Raw genomic sequence first — 6,964 nt, forward strand, 5'->3', positions numbered from 1 at the left:
GTGGTAAAACAAGGCGGCTTTAGCATCGCCTTAAGATGGTCTTAAATATAAGATCCGACTATGAATACCGGCCTTAGTGTCTTTATTCGTCTATATAGCGCTTTTCCGGAACCGTGTCTCGAGCTCATTTTTTTCGTGATTAGCCGCTTAAGTTGGATCTCCTTTTTATTACTCCGTGATCTCGAATCAAAGCTACGTTTCAAAATTTCCTCTCCGAGGACAATTTTACTCGAAATATATAGTGCATGTGTTGTATACTATATCATACAAAGTAAAATCTTCCTCGAAGAGGACGTTTTGGAACGTAGATCAAGTTGAAATAAATCGAATCGGCAATGAATCCAATTTCTCAGAAATCGAATTTTGAATGCGAAGAAAGATCGATTGTCGATGCATTGAATCGAAATCCGGCATCACTACTTTTATAGCGTATTTACTGGCAGAGCTGGGGATCGATTCTGTATCTTGAAACAAAGTAAAAATTACAAAAGTGAGTGAATTTACTAGAATACTGATAATTTCATTGGTCAATACCTAGTAAATTTGCTCACTTTTGTAATTTTCATCTTGATTGAAGATACAGAAGCTGTGTTCCAAAACCACTGCCAGTGCTGAAAATGTATAGTATACGTAACGTAAACTGTAGATTTTCAGCGCTGGCAGTGAACTTTGGAACACAGCCAGAATCGACCCCTTGATGCGCACTCAATGCACTTTAAAGCTGTTGTACACTAATCGACATAAAAATGTATGTTTAATAAAATTATAGAAATAAGTTGAACCACGAAATCCTTAATACATTTTATTGTGATATTTGATAAAATATACATTGGGTATTTTATTAACTGAGATCTCTCACTTTTACAGTCAGATTAGGTAAATGTACAACAGCTTTAATGTTCACTGAGTGCGCACCGGTTCTGCCAGTAAAATACGCTATTAGTCCATGACTATACACTCCTTCTGAGAGGACGCCACTTCAAGTCAGTTCAAGTCATACTTATGAATACAGCTGTATGTAACTATGTACCATGATGTACCACGTCTAGAAAAGTCGAAACACCGTCCGCGTTGTACATATATCGCCTTTGTTTGAGGCAACTTGATGATATTTTTGCGTTTCTCTACTTTTATTTGTGAATGTATACTTTCTTTCTAATCGAGAAACAAAACAGTTTTCTTTGGATTATTAAAATTGATTAAGGAGTGCGATTGTAGTGATTAACGTGCAACGAACAGGAGCCATTTTTGGTAAGTTCTGAAGGAGACTTGTAACAGAATTCTATGCAATCGTGAAATCAATTGTCGCATAGTTATACTCTTCGTTCCGTTTTTTACTACAAACTTTTTGCGTTTTTACATACATGCGAACCGTCTTGGAACTAATGAACGAAGTAAATATTTTTAACAAAGAATATTGCACGTATCGAGCACTCGTACGTTCGACTTATGTTAATTAAATAACTATCGTGTCGATGGTACCCATTATTCATTTTATATCATTGGCCAAAGCATCTTCCTTGGCGTAAAATCTTATAAGAATAAAGAAAACGAGCTCACTATTTTTAGTTGATAAAATGCGCTTGTATGTGATAGTAAACCGGAGGTATAACTCTGAGGTTACAGTAAGTATGTACATAAGCCCAATTTTTCATTGTCCTGCTTAACTTATGATTAACACCCAATGAGCTTCATCCATGACATCATCACAGATGAACATTGTATAAAATATCTGGTCAAGCCTAACTACAAGTGAATCAGAAAATGAAAAACTGGGCCATACTGTAGTGAGTGCCTTCTATTTAGATATAAGTCAACACAAATAAGTATTATTCTATTTTTCTTGACGTTTATTAAGTAACAAAGGCTGTTTTTTTTTGTTTTGAGGAAACAGTCGACCCAAGTATCATTTTATCTTTGTAAATCATTGGCTGTGTTTAGCAAAAAAAGCAGTTTTGCAACTGCTGTTGTCAAATTCTTTAATATGATTGGTGCTGTCCTTAGTTCCTCACTTAAATCTAAATATATAATCATATTCAAGAATTTTACAACAGTTGCAAAGCTGTTTTTTCTGTTGAACGTGGTCATTGAATGTGAAGAAGGATAGAATGATTTATATGTCGATTGTGTGTCTCATAGACATGTGAGATTCTCTAAACATTTTTTATCGACAATTGTCTCTATCGTTAACTAATGACAGCCAATGACAGCCATGTTTTTTTCTAGGGTCCCTATTCTGTAATGTTTTATATACGCCTGCTGACAGTTACAGAAGATAGGGGCCCAGGATTATCCTGTCATTGGCTGTCGCTGGTTAACGATTATGACAATCATCAATAAGACGTTTAGAGAATCCTGCTACTGGTTTTTAATTATTAATTTGTGATTTAGACTTGCAACGTGTTTGCAATTTGCTGACTCGAATCTATCCTTTTACTGGTTTTTAATTATTAATTTGTGATTTAGACTTGCAACGTGTTTGCAATTTGCTGACTCGAATCTATCCTTTTTAGTTGTATTTCTTATACAACTATCCTTTTACTGGTTTTTAATTATTATAATTTGTGATTTAGACTTGCAACGTGTTTGCAATTTGCTGACTCGAATCTATCCTTTTTAGTTGTATTTCTTATACAGTTTAACTCTTCTTTTTCAGATAAAAAGAATAGACCATTGACTAGTAGAGTTGGGTCTAGTCAGCAAATTGAACACACTAAGCATAAAGGTTGCGTTCTGATATATACTGCCAGTACTAAAAATCTATTCGTTCATGTAACATATACTATAAATTTTCGGTACTGTCAGTGAATATTAGAAAGCTGCCTGTACCTGTGGCACACAATACTTGTTTTTCTGCTGGATTTCTTGCCCATGCGTTTGAAAATTATATTTGGATATTAAAAAGTCTGCGATCTATGTAATGGAATTCTAATAATTTACTAAGGGTGAAATCACATGGTGCCGAAAACGACTGCGGAATAGAGAATGCGTCATTACGCCTTAAGATACAAGAAATTCATTAAAAAAACAAGCATCATGAATATGCTATAGGTTTTAATCTCACTTAACTCGATGATAATAACTAGTGTTCTATTTGGCGCTCACAGCTCTTGTAAGCATCATTTGTCCTTGTTTAACATTATAATTATCAACAGGGATGAAATGATTTCAAAAGCGTCAAATAGAAGGTAATGTAAAAATTGTGTTTTTTCTAGCTATGGTTAAGCACTGAAGTAATGTTTTTGTAATGAATAACTTTTAAAGTTTAGTGAGCAATCATTACTACAAAATAATTTTTATCAAGTTAAATGGGAGCAAGTCTAAATCACAAGTTAATCAGAAAATGAAAAGGCAGTCCTAAAAGTTGTTCTATAAACTATCAGTTTAAGGATAGTTTATAGAACAACTTTATAAAACTATCAATTTAGTGATTAAACATAGCTAGAAAAATACGATTTTTACATCAGGTTAAGCCTAATCACAAGTTAATCAGCTAATCAAAACATGAGTTTTAAAAGGAAAGCCAAAGACGAAGTAACGGTTGTGTTGACTTGTGTCACCAAACAGAAGGCACCTTTTATTTTGCTGTTATCTATTATCAATTAATGATTTATCATAAATTTAGCTGTCTAAAGATTCTATTCACATTATCTATCACCGATCGATGTTTTCATTACTTTTAATATTATCACTGTGACGACAATGACATTCAATTTTTGTATAATTTTTAGATTATACTTTCTGTAAAAAGTTTTTCTTTTATATTCTTGGAATTTTATCTTTTTTCTAAATAAGAATATTTAGATTACGAGTTAGCAAGTTCACGTATCCGAATATCAGAATATAATGTAATGGTTCACAGGTATAATATTTTAAGTACATAGTACTTACGTTTCGTATTAGTTTCGATCATCACTCAAATCTAGCTTCAAATGCTGATTATTTTTTTGTTTCATGTTACAATTTTAAGTCTTTAATCGAATCTTGATTCATGGCAAAGGTCATGACAAAATACACAACGTGATATTGAGAATAACATTGAATTGTAGATTGCGTTATATTGTATAATGGGAAGAAAGAGGATAAGAGAGGATATAATCCGTTTAATGAATTACTTATTATGATTGTAAATTGTAATAATGAAACATTAAAAATAACATTTCGAAACATCATACCTATTTATATGTATATAAATCTGTTATATAAGATTATAAATCATCTATTATATACAGTATATACTAATTTGAATATATTAAATATATTGAATTAAAATTTGCGTTTTGTTGAGTTACTTTTAGAGAAAGATGAAAGTAAACCTATTTTTTTTTCTTATAATTGTAATTTTATATCTGTTTTGTAATAAAACATCGGATACGATGTAACTAAATCTAAATCAGATGTTAACAAATTCAAAGTACTTTCTTTTGAGTAAGAATAATTAATTCTTTTCATTTATTAGATTTATTTCATAAAATAGCATATCGGGAAAGTTTTCAGTTTTTTCCTCTCGTTAGATTATGGCTGCATTCGGGGAACGCGCTGTCAGTAATGTTATTTGTGTCATACTATCCTTGTTTCACGTTTAATGGACGATGAAGATAGAATGATACAAATAGCGCTAATAGGATCTCCCCGAACCCAGCCCATGTCTGTCCTTATTAGAATTTAAATCAGTATTGAAATAATCGTTTCCTCTGAAACACAAGTCGGTTTCCTTTCCACGCGATAACGCACGGTAAAAATATTAATATTTAGAAAATTATGAGAACGTTACACATTCGTTTTGCGACTGTGGAGGAATAATATAATAATAGATAAGCGATCAATGAGACGTAACTACATAGGTATCGTAATATATTCGTATTCGAGACAAAGATAAACGTGGCAAGAGATTCGCGTGAGCGAAGAGACATTGCTTTTGCAATGTTGCGCGCACACGAAATCCTTTGCTTCGATATGTCGTTCTCTAGCCAAATATGTAAAACTGACGTCATGCTTTTCTGTAAGAGCATAATATGGACGTCCACTAGAATCGCTTCTTTCATAGGTATGCCTTTCGCGAGTACTCGGTTTTTCAAATCGACTGACGTATTTTTTTGCGACGTCACTTCTTTGCGCGCGAAATTGATCCTCTCTTGCAGTTTGATCAATCGCAAGACCCGCTCGATCGAAAAACGTTCATTTGACGTATCCCTCGAAAAACCGAGACAAGTATTCATAATTCGTTCTTATTAAGATCGTTTTAAGATGGAGATTTATGTGGTCAACTTAAAAGTTAAAAGTGAAATTAATTCAGAGAAAGAAATACAGTTCTTTGTTTCAATTAGGTATTTATTACGACATTTTGAGATACAGAAAATTTGTGATATAAAATTTATCAAAAATATAAGAATTATACGTACAAGTGCTTGCGTGCGTGCGTGTCATATATTACTGTTTAAATCTATAGTGTCAAAGTGTGAAATTTAACCTGATGTGAATCGTCGCTGCTCCTACTAAATTATATCGTTATTTTATATTAAAAACAAACACAGTGTGTATATTATATATTCGACACTATACAGTGTCACTATAGTGTTAAATTAATTATCGTTTCGGTATAAAATAACGATATATTTAGTAGGAGGAGTCGCGACTCACATTTGATTAAATTTGATATTATAGGTTTAACAGTAATTAGAAGCAAATTAAAAAATTTCATTGGCTTCGCGTTTTGTCACAATTCCGCAATTTCTAACAAAGCATTCAGCTATTTTTTAGTTCAGTTTTCATTAAGTTATTTTACTCAGATTAAATCTGAAAATCAACCATTAGAAAAATATTATAATACAAAACGGTAACAATATAAATGTCAAACTTTCACGTTATTTAGATACTTTTTTAAGAAAGGTAAAAAAAGTCGCTAAGAACACATCTATCTCGAAAAAATACTATTGTATCAAATTATAAAATTCAAATGATACTATCTTTATTGTACCAAGTTAAAAAGTAAATCCAAGTAGTACTATTTTTATTGTACTGAATTATAAAACCTAAATGGGGTGCTATATCCTTATTGTACCAAATTAAAAAATAAAATTCAAGTGGTACTGTTTTTATTATTGATTTTTCTATAGCTTAAATTAAATTAACTTAATTCTTTCTTATGCAGAATAATTAGATCTATCACAAGGTGTTCAGCGATTCTTGAATGTTCGTGAATCCTGGAATTATTCTGGAATTTAATGTATTCTGGGAACTATTGAAAAACTTCCGGAACTTCAGAACTGACCTGGAATTTTTGTCATTCTTTTATTCCATAAAAATCGGATTATAAAAAAAGAAAGAAATAAATATTTTTCGCACGTACGCAAAAACTGTGTCGATAACGAATTTCATGATAATTTTTGATGAAGCTTTCAAAGCGTGTGCGGACATTGAAAATCAGATTAATAACTTATGAAATGTCAAATTTAATTATCGTTTCAGTATAAAATAATGGTATATTTAGTAGGAGCAGTCATGACTCATATTAGGTTAAAGACACTATAGGTTTAACAGTAATTGGAAACAGAACTTAATAAAATAATGAATGTATATATATATATATATATGTATATATATAGACTTAAATGATAAAAATTATTTTGTAATCAAAGGTTACGAGTCGCAACTAGATGACGCGTTGGAAATTAATTTAATATTTAATGGTCAATTAAAGGTACGATTAATTTATACCTATTTAGATTAGTTTGTTATACAATATGGTCAAATTATATAATATTAGTCAATGGTTATTTTAATCTAGATACTGAGAATGCTTTTAATCTTGAAATTGCAATGGGTGAATTTGAATTGCGTTACTGTCTGTAACGTTAATAAAAAGAAAAGTTTCGTTTGGAGGCTTTGTGAACTTGGCACCCGACTTGCACAAATATATTTTTTTTTTTTTTTTCTGAAAGATCTTCGTATGTAGTTGAATGTA

General features: G+C 31.4%; 1 protein-coding gene across 2 annotated transcripts in view; it reads left to right on the plus strand.

Moving 5' to 3' along the window:
- The first annotated feature begins 1,015 nt into the window (after positions 1-1,015).
- LOC108763982 (dnaJ homolog subfamily B member 6) overlaps positions 1,016-6,964 on the plus strand; it is a 56,663-nt gene continuing 50,714 nt past the window's right edge. For both annotated transcript variants that reach the window (XM_018511959.1, XM_018511960.1), the window contains exon 1: positions 1,016-1,251. The gene's annotated coding sequence lies outside the window, so the exon portion shown is untranslated. The remainder of the gene's footprint in view (positions 1,252-6,964) is intronic.

The sequence above is a fragment of the Trachymyrmex cornetzi genome, unplaced genomic scaffold, assembly GCF_001594075.2.
Source record: "Trachymyrmex cornetzi isolate Tcor2-1 unplaced genomic scaffold, Tcor1.1 scaffold39, whole genome shotgun sequence".
Classification (NCBI taxonomy): Eukaryota; Metazoa; Arthropoda; class Insecta; order Hymenoptera; family Formicidae; genus Trachymyrmex; species Trachymyrmex cornetzi.